At 35.5% G+C, this 14,276-nt stretch overlaps 1 protein-coding gene across 14 annotated transcripts in view; it reads left to right on the plus strand.

The window, feature by feature from the left end:
• Positions 1-14,276, plus strand: part of EPB41L2 (erythrocyte membrane protein band 4.1 like 2) — a 193,489-nt gene that overhangs the window by 16,758 nt on the left and 162,455 nt on the right. For 2 of the 14 annotated variants that reach the window (XM_079148174.1, XM_079148173.1), the window contains exon 2: positions 3,985-4,057. The exons of the other annotated variants lie outside the window; for them this stretch is intronic. The gene's annotated coding sequence lies outside the window, so the exon portion shown is untranslated. The remainder of the gene's footprint in view (positions 1-3,984; positions 4,058-14,276) is intronic. 14 annotated transcript variants of the gene reach the window in all.

Here is a 14,276-nt window from a genome sequence, read left to right on the forward strand (position 1 = left end):
TAGATGTCCTTCAATTGATGAATGGATAAAGAAACTCAGCTATAAAGAATAATAAAATTATGGCATTTGCAGGCAAATGGATGAAATCGGAGAATATCGTGCTAAGTGAGATAAGCCAATCCCAAAAAACCAAAGGACGAGTGATAATCGAATGATGACACATAATGGGGGGTGGGAGGGGGGCAAGAATGGAGGAAGGAGGGACTGTCTAGAGGGAAAAGAGGGGTGGGAGGGGTGGGGGGAAGGAAAAAATAACAGAATGAATCAAACATCATTACCCTATGTAAATGTATGATTATGCAAATGGTATGCTGTTACTCCATGTACAAACAGAAACAACATGTATCCCATTTGTTTACAATAAAAATAAATTAAAATAACAAAAAATGGACTCCACAATACCATTGCCACATCTGAAAAACTTACTATTTCCTAAATGTGATCAAATATTCAGTGAATATTCATATTTCCCCAGTTGCTTCACAAATTGTTTTTACAGTTGGTTTATTCAAGTTAATATCTAGATAATATCCAAATTATATTACATTACATTTCTGGTTGCTGTCTCTTGAGTGTTGTGGTTTTTGTTTGTTTGTTTGTTTGTTTTTTGGTTATGGGGATTGAACTTTAGGGTGCTTTACCACTGAGCTACATCCCCACTCATTTAAAAATTTTTTTTGAGACAGGGTCTCCCATAATTCCTGACTTGAGTATCTTAATATATAGTTTATTTCTCTTCTTTTGCTTTCAGTTTATTTGCTGAAGAAACTGTTTATCTTACAGTATTTCCTGCATTCTGGACTTTGTTTATTGCATCCCTCCTGCAGTGATAGTTTAATGTTTCTGTCTTCTGAGTTTCTTATAAATGGGTAGGCAGACCTGAGTCTTAGTCAGATCAAGGTTGATTTTGGGGGAAGGATGGAGGGACCAGAATCTTTCATAGCTGTTGGTGTTTATTTCTTATTGCATTTCATCAAAAGATCCTGTATGGTTGACTTTCTTTTTGGGATAAAAATTGATCAGTGGGTTCTGGTGTTTTGGATGAGATAACTTTACCTTATTGATATGGGCTACTTAATTATCATAAAATACAGGTTTTTATTTGAAATACAGGATAAATACTTTTTTCTGTTACTAAATTTCAGAAGAAGCTATTGATATAATAATTATCTCCATTTTTTTTTTTTTTTTTGTTGTTTGTTTCAATCTTAAGTGTCCCCTTCAGTCTCATATGCTAAAGGCTTGGTTGTCACCCTATAGCACTCTTGGGAGGTGGTGGAAACTTTAGGAGTTGGAGCCTAGTGGAAGGAAGTTGGTCACATGGTGCTGGGGGTGCATGCCCTTCGAGGGGATATTGAGACCCTGGCTGCTCCTTCTCTATCTCTTTTTGCTTCTCAGCTGCCATGAGCTAGCCGTTATGCTCCACTCTGTGTTCCCTGTTGTGTGTTACCTCATGCAGGCCCCAAAGTGGCTGAGCCAACTGACCACGGACTGAAACCTTTGAAATTGTGAGCCAAAATATTTCAAAACTTCTTCCTTCTAAGTTGATTTGTCACAGCATCAGAAAGCAGACCAATAGTCCATTGCTCTCACTTTCTTACGGTGCCCCAAGTTGAACCTGGACGCATTTTGCTGCTGAGCTATTTTACCAGTCCTTTTTTTTTAAGTTTTGAAATGGGACTGAGTTGCTGAGACTGGCTACTACTCTGTGATCTTTCTGCCTTAACCTACCAAGTTGCTGAGATTACATGTGTGCACCACTGACCTGGCTAGTCTGTCTCTCTTTTGAATATCATTATTGACTTAAGGACTTTATGTAGTCAGGGGATTTCAGCCAATTAAAATCAATCCCGCCCCCCACTCCAGTACTAGGGATTGAACCCAGGAGTGCTTTACTGTTAAGTTATATCCCCAACCCTTTTTGTATTTTTATTTTGAGATCGGGTCTAAGTTGCCAAGACTGACCTTAAACTTGTGGTCCTCCTGCTGCAGCCTCCCAAGTTTCTAGGCTTACAGGTGCACACTGCTGCATCTGACTGCAGTTACTTTTTTTGATAGTCATGTTTTCTTAACTTTCATCAGTCCCTTCAAACTGGGTCTTATGCCCTTTTGACACGACCCTTTCAGACTTTGAAAACAAGGAAAGTTTATTTAGAGGCAGTGCAATATCTTTCTGGAGATACCATCAAATCTCCAATAGGCATAGCTCAAAAAATATCTACACTGAGGGGGGAAAAAAAGCCGTAGAGCAGAGTGAAAACTTGATGCCAAGGTCCTAATTTAATCAACATACAGAAAAATGGTGACTTTAGATGATCTGTGAGGTCTCTTCTCACTTTATAGTTTGTGCTCCTTAGCACTTATAACTTTGCTTTTCTACTTAGTTATTATTGGTACACAGTATTTCAGGAGTTTGTATTGTCAGGTTTTTGTCTTAAAAAAAGTATTTCTATAACTTTTTTCCTATTCAGATGATCAGCTTCCTGGGCCATGAATTAAATGACAGTAAATTTGGAAATCCAAGAGTTACAACACATTCCGTAGTTGAAAAGTCCGTCCTCAGAGGAAATGAGGACGGGTTTGCATCCTAACCTTTGCTTTTGTTCCCCAACATAAAGCGTTGGTAAACATGCTGCCCACAGAAGGTCAACCTTGTAACACTGGATCAGTAAGCTACTGGTTTCCTGCAGACAACTTTATTTCCTCTGATTTGAGTAAACAGATGAGGTTTCATAAAGAGTTGCAATGTATAACTAGATTTGTGAACTGTTTGGTAATGGAATGACAGTATATTATCATATTTCCAAACCTCTGCTAAGTTAGTGTCTGACATTTTAAAACACATTTTGGTTTTGTAAATTGGCTTCCCTACTAATTGTATGGATAGTGTTCATCACATAAGAAATAGTCCTTTCTGTTTTGTAACTTTTCTTTTCTAGAATAAATGGGGCTTAGTTTTATCCTTGTGCTGGCAATAGTCACTATCATGACTCTTTTGTTAAGTATTAAATATGAACTGCCAGTTTTTAAATACTTTTGAGTACTTACTGAATGTTGGGCTACGGTACAAATAATACAGCTGCATACCATACTAATATAAACAAAATGTCATGCTTTGAAAAAACATTCTCCAAGAGCAGAAGGAAATATAATGAAATTCTGTATTTATTTTCCAGTGAGTTAAGTTTTGGAGTAAATAAATGACAATAACTGTATTTTAGTTAGAAATATTTCTTTTCATGCCTCTTAGGCATTTTGGTTTGTAAAATAACTATCAGATTATTTTTGCAACTATAAGAATCCCTTTAATTATTTTTGAACAACCAGCACTTAAAAATGTCAAATTGTTTTAACTGCAGAAACTGTGAATACTTTATTTCTAGTAAATAAAGTTATTCTGTGAGTTTTCCAGATGGCAAAAGCAACCAGAACAATTTAATTCATTATTTCTTTCCCATTTATATTAATGAATTGTGAATTAGAGCAATTTAAATTGGTACTAGATTGTCCCTTTGGAAACCCTAGAGCTGTGTTTTTCTTATATGAAAAATACAGTCATCTGTGTAGAGAGTTAGTTATATTCTGTATCACTGTACAGAGGATCTGAGGAATCTTACAGGGAATATATTTGATACCATTGCTTAGATAAAACAAATTAGAAAGAAGATGAAAATATCCAAACAAGAATCTACCCTCCACATACACAATTGGAGCTGTGGCTTAACAGATTTTTATTGATATTCTCTCTGTGTATTTTTGTATGTGTATTTATGTTTTGTCTTGTTTTTACACAAGAAATACTTCTAAAATGCGTGATGCATGATAAAACCTCTCCTCATCCCTGAAATGTTTGCTGAAAACCATTGAAGTTTTTTTCCTCTCAGTACAACCCTGAACTGTTTTTTTTAAAGTGTAAGGATGAATATCATTTTCAAAACAAGGAAATTAATTAATGGTTGATTTATTTATTTTTTTATTTTTCAGATTTTTTCCTTTGGTGATAAACATTTTTATGCTTTTGAGCCATTTCTTTCAAGACCCCCCTGATCCTGTGAAAGTGAATCATATTATTCAAGGCACAGCTTATATGTCAACGTTTCTGTGAAATCGCTTCTGATTCCTTCAAGTAGAGTTAATACCTGTCTTTGTCTTCCAGGAAGTTTAATGGCTCTTCTTATGTTGGATTTTAAAACCCTAAGTGTCATTTTTTTCCAGGGCAGCAACCGTTTCATTCCCAGTGATTAACATTTGTGAAGCATTCTGTAGAAGTTTATGGAAAGAATGAAAACTAGTAAATGAATCGGAGATTTTAATGAAGTTCAGATTATTAAAATTTTTTGCTTCCTTTGAAATCAATAAGTACATTAACTGATTTGGATCATCTTTTTATTGTATAGAATCATCTGAAGCACTAATAGCAATGTGAGTTGCCTCATAGTTGAGTTTGCAACATTCTGTGTATGTGTGCCTGTGTGCACCTATGCACACTACTGGGGATTGAGCCCCTAGGCACTTTACCATGAACTGCATCCCCAGCCCTTTTAAAATTTTTATGATCTTGCTAAGTTGCCCAAGCTAGCTTCAAGCTTGCCATCCGTCTGGTATTATAGATGTGCACTACTCTGCCCAGCTCTATTCTGTTTATTTTACTGTTATGCTGTTATTTGGTCATGTCTTTCTGCTTTTAAAATGCTGATTTATTTTATTATGTCACTCTCTTACTCCATAACCCTTAGTAGCTCTCTCTTACCTAGGGGTGGAAGTCAGAGTTAACATATGCTTTATATAGAGGATTCTTCCTTGGCTTCTGTAGAGCTATGTATTTTTCAGAATTTTCAAATATTAATTTTGGTACTGGGTATTGAATCCAGTGTTCTTTATCACTGAGCTGTGTCCCCAGCCCTTTTTAGACATTTTTTAAAATTTTGAGACAGAGTCTCGTGAGATGCTTAAGGCCTTGCTAAATTTCTGAGGCTGGCCTCAAACTTGGGATCCTCCTGCCTCAGGCCCCCAAGTTGTTGGGATTATAGGCATGTGCCGCCCCATCAGGCAACATATTCTATAACCACCTGGAATTTCTGCTTTCATTTTGCCTACCTGTTTCCTATATGAAATTAAAGAATATGAGTCCTAGAAAATTCTGACAGTTCTTTAACTCTTTTAACTTACAAATGGAAAAAAATTAGGACCTTGAAATTTTCATTGATTGTCTACTGCCCATCACCTTGTACAAAGCAGACTAGCCCCAGACCTATGTTGTAACTAATGTCTTTTTGTTCATTTTTCACAGGGTCTTTTTTTTTTTTTTTTTTCTTTACTTCCATTCCCTTTTTTGTGATACTGGAGATTGAACCCAGGGTCTCATGCATGTGAGGCAAGTTCTCTGCCACTGAGCTACACATCCCCAGCCTTTTTAAAAATTTTATTTTGAAACAGCGTCTCACAAAGTTGTCTAGATTGACCTCAAAATTGGAATCTTTCTGCCTCAGCTTACTGAGTAACTGGAAGTACAGGTGTGCATCATCATGCCCGGCTGTAAGGTCTTTTTATTTTAAGTTGCAGCTGAAATTCTGTTTCCCTCAATTCTTCTCTAATCACTTTAGTTAGAAAGTCTATTCTGGACATCAAACTTTGGTGCTGTTCATTGTAATGTGACAGCATTGTGTTTTCTGTTGTACTAATAATGAACAATGACATTGCTAACCTTTGCTTACTTTTTGCTATGCTCTGGACTAAAAAGCATATCAGTTATCTCATTTTACCTTATAGCCACTCTACAGGACATTGTTATCCACAGTGTAGAAATTAGGAAACTGAAGTGTAGAGAAGCAAAGTCCTAAAGGTCTTAGGTTTAAACTCAGTCTGATCAGAGTAAGACTTACCTAGCTTGTATTATAATATTTTACTTGTGGACATCTTTTTGCACTGGATCATAAAATTTTTGAGAACAATGAATAGTTCATTAATGTCTTTGAATCTCCTCCAGCATCTGTTGCAGAAGAACTTGATAAATTTGTTGACTTCCACTGGAAACATATATGCCATTTGACCACATATTGAAGGTCAAGGCATTGGTGAAAGGGAACGGAGAAGCAGAAGGTGAGAGGTGGAACATGTAAGCAGAGGACTTACATTTAGATGTTAGATTTAAGAAAAGGACAAAGGTATGCGGTCCACTGAAGTTTCAGTGGAATGATGTGGGCAGCAGAGTTCTTTAACTGTCATAATTTATTGGTTGAAAGAAGATATACATTTATTTACTTGTAAAAGTTTGGGATTGCATCTCAGTTGCACATTGTCATTTCCAGCCTTGTTCATTGTTTACTCGGTGTTTCTTTTCTTTTAAGTAGTCTTCAAACTGCCTATCCACAATAGCAGGAACAAATCGTTTTCATGTAAGATTAGTCTTTTGCTCAGAGAGGTCTGGGACACTTTAATGAACTAGGATGGTGAATTTTATCTGCTTAACTGAGGGCTTCCAAATTGGTAGAATGCTGAAGCTGTGCAAGTGCATTTTGTTATGGGTGTGGGTTCTGTGATTGTCCTTTTGTAGTCATGCAGTTAGGTATGAAGAATTTTTTTTTTTTTTTTTTTTTTTTTTTTGGTGCCTGTTAGGGAAGTGAAACCTTTAAGCTGTGTAGGCATATTGAGTTCCCATTTTTGGAAGGATTTGAGCTTAGTCTTCTTTGTTCTTCTGAAATGAACCCCGAAGAATATGGTGCTAGCTTTATTTTTTAGAGATCAAGAGTTCAGGAATGAACAAAGCAGATTGAAAAATAGGGTGATCTTTTAATAGCCTGTTTTTTTTAAAAAAATTTTTGGTATTAGGTATTGAACTTAGGGGAGCCTTACCATTGAGCTTATATTCCTAGTCCTTTTTATTTATTATCTTGAGATATGGTCTTCCTAAGTTGCCCAGGCTGGCCTTGAACTTGCAGTCCTCCTATCAGCCTTCCAAGTCTGGAATAACAGGCATGTATCATTAGCAGAATAAATATTTAAAAATGAATGCTGTTTATGATTTGAAAGAGAGGATAAGTGATGTGTTCAAACAAAAGTAGGTATAGGAAGAACACTGTTTAGGAGAAGAAAGATTTCAGTTCTAGACCTCTTTCCTTCCAGTGTATTTATTTGTACGTCACACATACCAGATTCAGTTTGTTTCTGGTGAAAATGAAACCATAATTAGCCTCTCCCTCATTTGGTTGTGAAAACAGGTCTCTGGTGTCAATTTGCGATATGTACCATGCTGGCATACTGACTTATGGCTCATCACTTTTATTAGGAAATATTTTAACAGGCATAAGTATTTTCTGTCCTGTATCTTCAAATGTTGATGACTGTATAGATTTAGCCTGTGTGTTTTTTTTTTTTTAAATTTATTGTGTGAAATGTAAATATACATTAGAACTATACAGAAATATAAGTAAGATTTATCATTTTGCCTGGCATGGTGGTGCATGTCTGTAATCCCAACTACTTGGGAGGCAAATTATCGAGACCCTGTCTCAAAATAAAAAGTAAAAAAGGAACTAGGGATATGGCTCAGGGTATTCATGTACCCTTGGGTTCAATCCGGAGTACCACCCCTACCCCCTGCCAAAAAGAAAAAAAAAAAAAAGCTAAAGTGCTTTTGTAAATTAAATAACTAAGTGCCATTTGTTACTTTTTACTTTGACCTGTTGAGATACTATGACCTGTGCATGCCAATTTTTCCATTGTAAGTTAAAAACAAAGATTTTATGTGGCACTTAGCTTCAGAGAAATAAAAATTTATGCCATTTATTCCCTGTACATCCTCAGGAACTAAAAGGAGATAAATTAATTTCATGGATGAAAGAAAATGAAGGAAGGATGAAACCTTCATATCAAGATTCCACAGCTTTCTAAACCACTATAGAGCTCATCTAAGCAAGACTTCATTGTGCTGTCTGGCTATTTCTGTGACTTTTGATCTGATAATGTATAGGATTTAACTAATAGGTACACTGGTTCATGGATTTATTCTGTTTATTTGAGTGATTTTTTTCTCCCTTCAGATCAGTTTTTAGGAATATTCATTTCAGCTATTTTGAGATATGCTCTGTAGTTGAAATAAATCCCTCGTTTCCTTTCCCCTTTTCACCCTATTTCCTTTGGAGTAATGTCCTTTGTAGTATATAGCTACACTGTTCAAGAAATCATTTCATTGCATTTAAAGAGGAAAATCTTCTACCAATGTTAGTATTACAATAACAATGTTATCTTACATTTTTTTGTAGTTCTCATTTGTGTACTTCATTCAAGTCCCACCTTGAGAATTGGAGAAACTTTCAATTAGAAAGTTATCATCAGAGCTTCATGGTCAAAAGGTTGCTTTTATGGATTGTATGATCGATCGATTGATTGATATTGGGGTTGAACCCAGGGCTATTCTACAAATGGGTTACATCCCCAGCATGTTTTTAAAAAAGTCTTGAGACAGGATTTAAGTTGCACAGGCAGAACTTATGATCCTCCTGCCTCAGCCTCCTGAGTAGATGGTATTACAGGTATGTGCCACTGTATCTGTCTTAGAAGGCTAGTTTTAGAGTGAATATAATTACTATTTCATGGGTTGGTTAATTTTTTTGGGGGTGTAAATGTTTGTAGTTTTACATTTTCAGATAGTTAAATCTAAAAATTATTTTTAGTGGCAGTTTATGTAGCAGAATTATTAAATGAGAAAATCAGGAATTTTGGACAGTAACTTTGGCCAAGAGTTGGATTTTTTTTTTTTTTTTTGGTACTTGGGATTGAACCCAGGGGTACTTAACCACTGAGCCACATCCCCAGCCCTTTTAATATTTTATTTAGAGACAGCATCTCACTAAGTTGCTTGCGACCTTGATAAGTTGCTGAGCTGATTGATCCTCCTATAACCTCTGGAGGAGTCGCTGGGATTACAGACATGCACCACCATACCCGGCTAAGAGTTGGATTTTATAGTTAGTAAAATTTTGAATTAATTGAACAAGATAATCTGAATACCTGGAGCTTAGAATGTGTTCTTTCAACTTCCTTATTAGTCTACACCTATTCAATTAAAATTACCGTTTATTTGATTATCTTGGAACTGTGTTCGGCTACTGGTCAGTCTTTTCTGTTGTTGACTTTTGTCCATTGTTATTACTTTAATTGCCTACTCTACTGTCACCTTAAAAATCTTTGGACATTTCTCATTCTTACCTGTTTGATTACTTTTCTGTCTGTTAGTCCAAGAGGATATTTAGGTAAGTCTGCTTTTTGAGTATTTAAACCAACAATTTGATCTTATCTTTTTGGAGGTTTCCTGCCATATAGTTAACACTGTATTGCATTTTAATATTCTTTATCATTTCTTGTAAACTTTTTAATAAGATGGGCCTTTGGTATTTCTCTACAGAGTATCTCATTTATTAGTAGCTATGGCTGTACACATGTAATTGACTTCATATTTACACAGCTTGGTGGAGTCATTATATAAATGACTCAGATTAACTTGATTTAGAAAATGGTTAAATACTAAGATAAATATTTAATAGTTTAGAAATGTAGTGTATGCTAGAGATAATATTTGAGGATTTAAAATATGTAGGAAAGGCTGCACATTTTATTTTGATCTTATTACCATTCAAAAGAAAGCTTACATAAAAATCCTTTGTCACTAACTTTCTGCTTTCTGAAGATGATATAGCAGACTATTAGCCAGCTCCTAGCCATTTAGTCAGTTGAGATACACTGTCAATAAAACCCATTGACATTTGGCCATTTCAGGAGCACCTGCTCAAGTAATTGCTTTGAGATACTTTAAAAGCGAGGGTCTGAGAGGCGGTGGTAGAGTGAACCCTGGGGTATGGGATGCAGGGAGGGTTACTGAGCCCTTTGTGCTGTGAGAGGCTGCATTGCTCAGTGGTTAAGGGAAGGGGGTCAGGGCCTTTTTTTCTTGCTTGCTTAGCACTTGAGGAAGTCACTTCACTTTGTTGAGCTTCTAGTTTCTCATGTAGTTGCTGTAAACACAGCACAGGTCATAGCAGGGGGCAACTACTGAACCTTTTGGTTAAGTAGTTGAAGATCTGCACACAAATAGTTTTTAGTTTGTATAACTGAGTATACATACATATGTGAATGGCTGCAATTCATTTGTTATCCTCATTAAAGTCATCTCTCTTATGTTTTTTGGTACTGGGGATTGGACCCAGGGGCACTTAACCACTGAGCCACATCCCCAGCCCTTTTTGTTTTTTATTTTGAGACAGGGTCTCACTAAGTTGCTTAGGGCCTCCCTGAATTGCTGAGGGTGACTTTGAACTTGAGATTCTCCTGCCTCAGCCTTCTGAGTCCCTATGCCACTGCACCCAGCTCTCCTTGAAGTTTAGAAGGCCTTGTATGGTTTGAGAGTGCAGCTTAGAAAAAAACCCAAAAATCCTCCCCTGAGGAATTTCATGGTTGGACAGAGGACTCAGAACAATTGAATTCATGTCCAGACTTCTAGGTATTGTGGCACCAACAGCTGTGGCCTATTAAATATCAACTTTCAACTGTTTGGTAGCAGTAAATGTCACTGGCAAGTTTAGGACAATGCTTTGTAATTTGATAGGCATCTCTAGGTTTCCAAAGTAAATGTATAAAATCTAAGACATTTTTGGACATATGAGTCATATTCAGTGTTTTCGTGGGGGAAAATGAACTTTTTAATTTCTGGAGTTAACTTGACATCTTTAAAAATAGAGCTATGATAGCTCTAAACCTTTTTGAATGTTTTAAAAATATTTTTCCATAGAATGGAAATGTAGAATGCAAATTTTGCTTTCAAAAGAACAATGATTAATGTACTGTTTACCAGGGTGTGTAAGTGGTATGGTGGTATTATCAGGATTTTGCAAAATAAATACTAAACTGTTTGACTTTTCAAGCCTAATCGAAAAAGAGAAAGTCTCAACATTTGCTTGCTGCTTTTCCTAAGTGTAACCCACTAAGGAGGAAAAGTTTTGTATTTCTTTTCCAGAATTTTGGAAAGGATCAAGAGGTGCAAGGGAGGAAAATTTGCATGCAAATGTAAAATGTTTAAGATTATTTTTCTCTTTAGTATTTCTCTCCATTGTTTTATGGTTTATACTGTTTTGGAGATGAGAAGGTTGGGATGTTCAATATTAGGTAAGTACAATGATTATCCAGAGAATTGTGATTCTTCACAGAATTCTTTGCAACCCTCTTTTACTGAGTTGAGCAGTCATTATAATATACTCTCAGCAAACTAACCATTACAGAAAGGGAATAAGACTTCTATAGCATCTATGGAGAACTGGGAACATGGATTAAAGGCATGGCAAATTCAGGTTATATCAGAGTGAGAAACATTGCTTTAATGATATTTACAGCATTTGAGTTGTCTGATTACATAAATATGATTGGAGGTCAATAATAAAGAGAAAAAATGTGTATGTAAATGTGTGTTTATTTGTGCTAGATGTTATGCCCTGAAGAACTTCCATGAAACTGGTATAACTGAGTATATATTTAGATAATTTGGTATATGATTTAGAGACCACATAATCTTCATTTCTTATGATTATGGAGACACAAAAACTTGTTGAAAGCTCCTTCAGTAAGGAATGTATATATCTTTGATAATGTCTTTGTGTTCAGTGTTGAAATCAGATTTAATGAATCGATTATACATTTATAATTAACATTTTCCCTTTTAAAATAGTAAACCATTTAGGGTCAACTTTTTATAAAGTCTAGTATGTCCTGAGCATCAGATAATGGAATATTTTTACTTCATTGCTTTATTCCCTAGAGAGAAAAATCATCACACTGAAAGATGATCCAGTCTCTGACAAATAATATATGACTAGGTAGTCTCAGAAGGGGAGAATTAGTTTTGTATACGGAGTAGAAAGTTGTTTTTTGCGCATGTCATGAGATTTGTTGGGCATATGCACTTCTAAGGGGCTTAATAGCGTTTGTGTTTTCTGGCTAGTATGTTTAAACAGGTATTTTTAAAAAGTATATAACAACAACAACAACAACAACAACAAAAAACCCAAACAGATATTAATTCTCAGAAGGTGTCAGTACTTCTCTAGAGTAATTGGTAATTTTAATTGGTGATTTGCCATTATCTGTTCATAGCAATAACAGTGCAGATCTTCATGAATTATATCTGCTAACTTTTAAAGTCAGGTATCTAATTTTTAAAACATGTTGGAACACTGACTTTTGTTTACTGGTATCTTTTTTTTTTTTTTTTTTTGGTAATCAGCCACCAGTAACGTATGCTGTATATTATTTGAATTTTACATAGGCTTATTTTAGAAGTTAAGATGCAAAAAATTTCACTTTGCCTTTCTTACAAATATTTTCAAGTCATGGCAACTTTGAATAAACTGTTTTAATAGCTTGTTACCAGATAGTTGAATTGACTTTGGAATAGTTTGAGACTCTTAGAAACATGAATGAATAATTTTCACACAATTCTTTAAAAAAAAAAAATTTTTTTTAGTTGTATGTGGACACAACATCTTTATTTAATTTTATGTGGTGCTGAGGATTGAACCCAGTGCCTCACTCATGAGGGGCATGCGCTCTACCACTGAGCTGCAGCCCCAGCCCCACCTTTTCACACAATTCTTTTAATTTTTTTTTTTTGTTGTTGGTACAGGGGATTGAACTCAGGGGCACTTAACAACAGAGCCACATCCCCAGCCCTTTTTTATATATTATCTAGAGACAGGGTCTCACTGAGTTGCCCAATACTTTGCTAAGTTGCTGAAGCTGGCTTTGTACTTGGACTCCTACTGCCTCAGCTACTGCCTCAGCTTCTGCCTCAGTCTCCCAATCTACTGGAACTATAGACAGATGGTGCACTGCCTGGTTCTTTAATTTCTTAGGGGAAAGCAAACTCATTTAACTGTCATATCTCTAATGTTTAGCCAAGGAAATTTAATACATTTTTGGTGAATGAAAAATGATTTTTTTGTTTAATAAGTTGAAAAAAAAAATGACATGGGAAGTTGCGATCACTACAGGGAATTAAAATTGAGTAAATATTGAAAGTCCACACAGATTATTCTTCCGTTTTATTTAAAAAAGATGAACCAGGATGCTATTCTTAAGTGTTATCTTGTAATAAATATTGGGATAAGAAGTTAAAAATCACACACGGATTTCCTTTTTTGCTGATGTAGTATCCATATAAACTTTTCAGAATGATGCTATTCCTGTTGCTGTGAGTTTGGCTCAGGGAGCCACTGTTAATCATTGACTGCATTCAGCATTCACTTTCTATCTTTTTGGCAAACATTCGAGTCTTTGCAGGTTCATGAGGTAATGGATAATTGTTTCACTTCCCAGGCAACAGGCCGCAGAGACCCAATATGTAGTATTCCAGGGGGAGTTATAACAGCTTTGGGGCCTGGCCCTTTGGAAAGGAAGCTTATTTGCCTTGTAGTGAAATACGTACTTGGATGTGGGTGATATATATTTAGGTGTGAGTCTAAATTGCTTGCCTTGTTGTTATGACTTAAGTGTATTTGAGATTTATAAAGCAATCAATTATACCTAATGGTTCTGCCTTGCAGAAAGTGGGTGTGGGGGAATCAAAAGCATTCCAAATCTAACCTTCATGTAGGTAGGACATTGAATTTTTTTTTTTTTTTTTTTTTTTTTTTTTTTTGCGGTGCTGAGGATTGAACCCGGGGCCTTGTGTTTGCAAGGCAAGCACTCTGCCAACTGAGCTAAATCCCCAGCCTGTTTTATTCCTGACATGGTTCTTACATATGGGGATATTAAAACCTCTGAATTATTCCTTGTCATTGATATAATATTAAAGTTTTAAAGAACTTTGCAAAACATTTATAAATATTTTCATTTAATTGTTCTGTTTACTTTCTGAAGTAATAAACCATGCAAGATTTTTTATTCTCAAAATAAGTGGCAGTAGTTGAACTTGAATTCACCTTTCTCTGATTCCTAATTTAGTTTTTTTAATAATTTATAATTTTTTCCAGTGCACAGTTTAGCATCTAGTTATACTTAATTTATGCAGCAGATTTATTCCTGCATAAGTAGTGTGTAAATAGGTTTTTGGAACAAGTGGTATTTTAAATATAATTGTTATGGCTTTCTAATTGAAGAGATCCAGTGGTGAGTAATGCACTGATTTATTGCCATTTTGTTTTTTGGGGTGACTGAAGTGGTTCTTAAGCCTTAGCACACATAAGAATCATCCAGTGAATTTATGAAAAACAGATTCTCTGGTCCCTTTTACCTTC

This window comes from Sciurus vulgaris (genome assembly GCF_902686455.1).
Source record: "Sciurus vulgaris genome assembly, chromosome: 7".
Classification (NCBI taxonomy): Eukaryota; Metazoa; Chordata; class Mammalia; order Rodentia; family Sciuridae; genus Sciurus; species Sciurus vulgaris.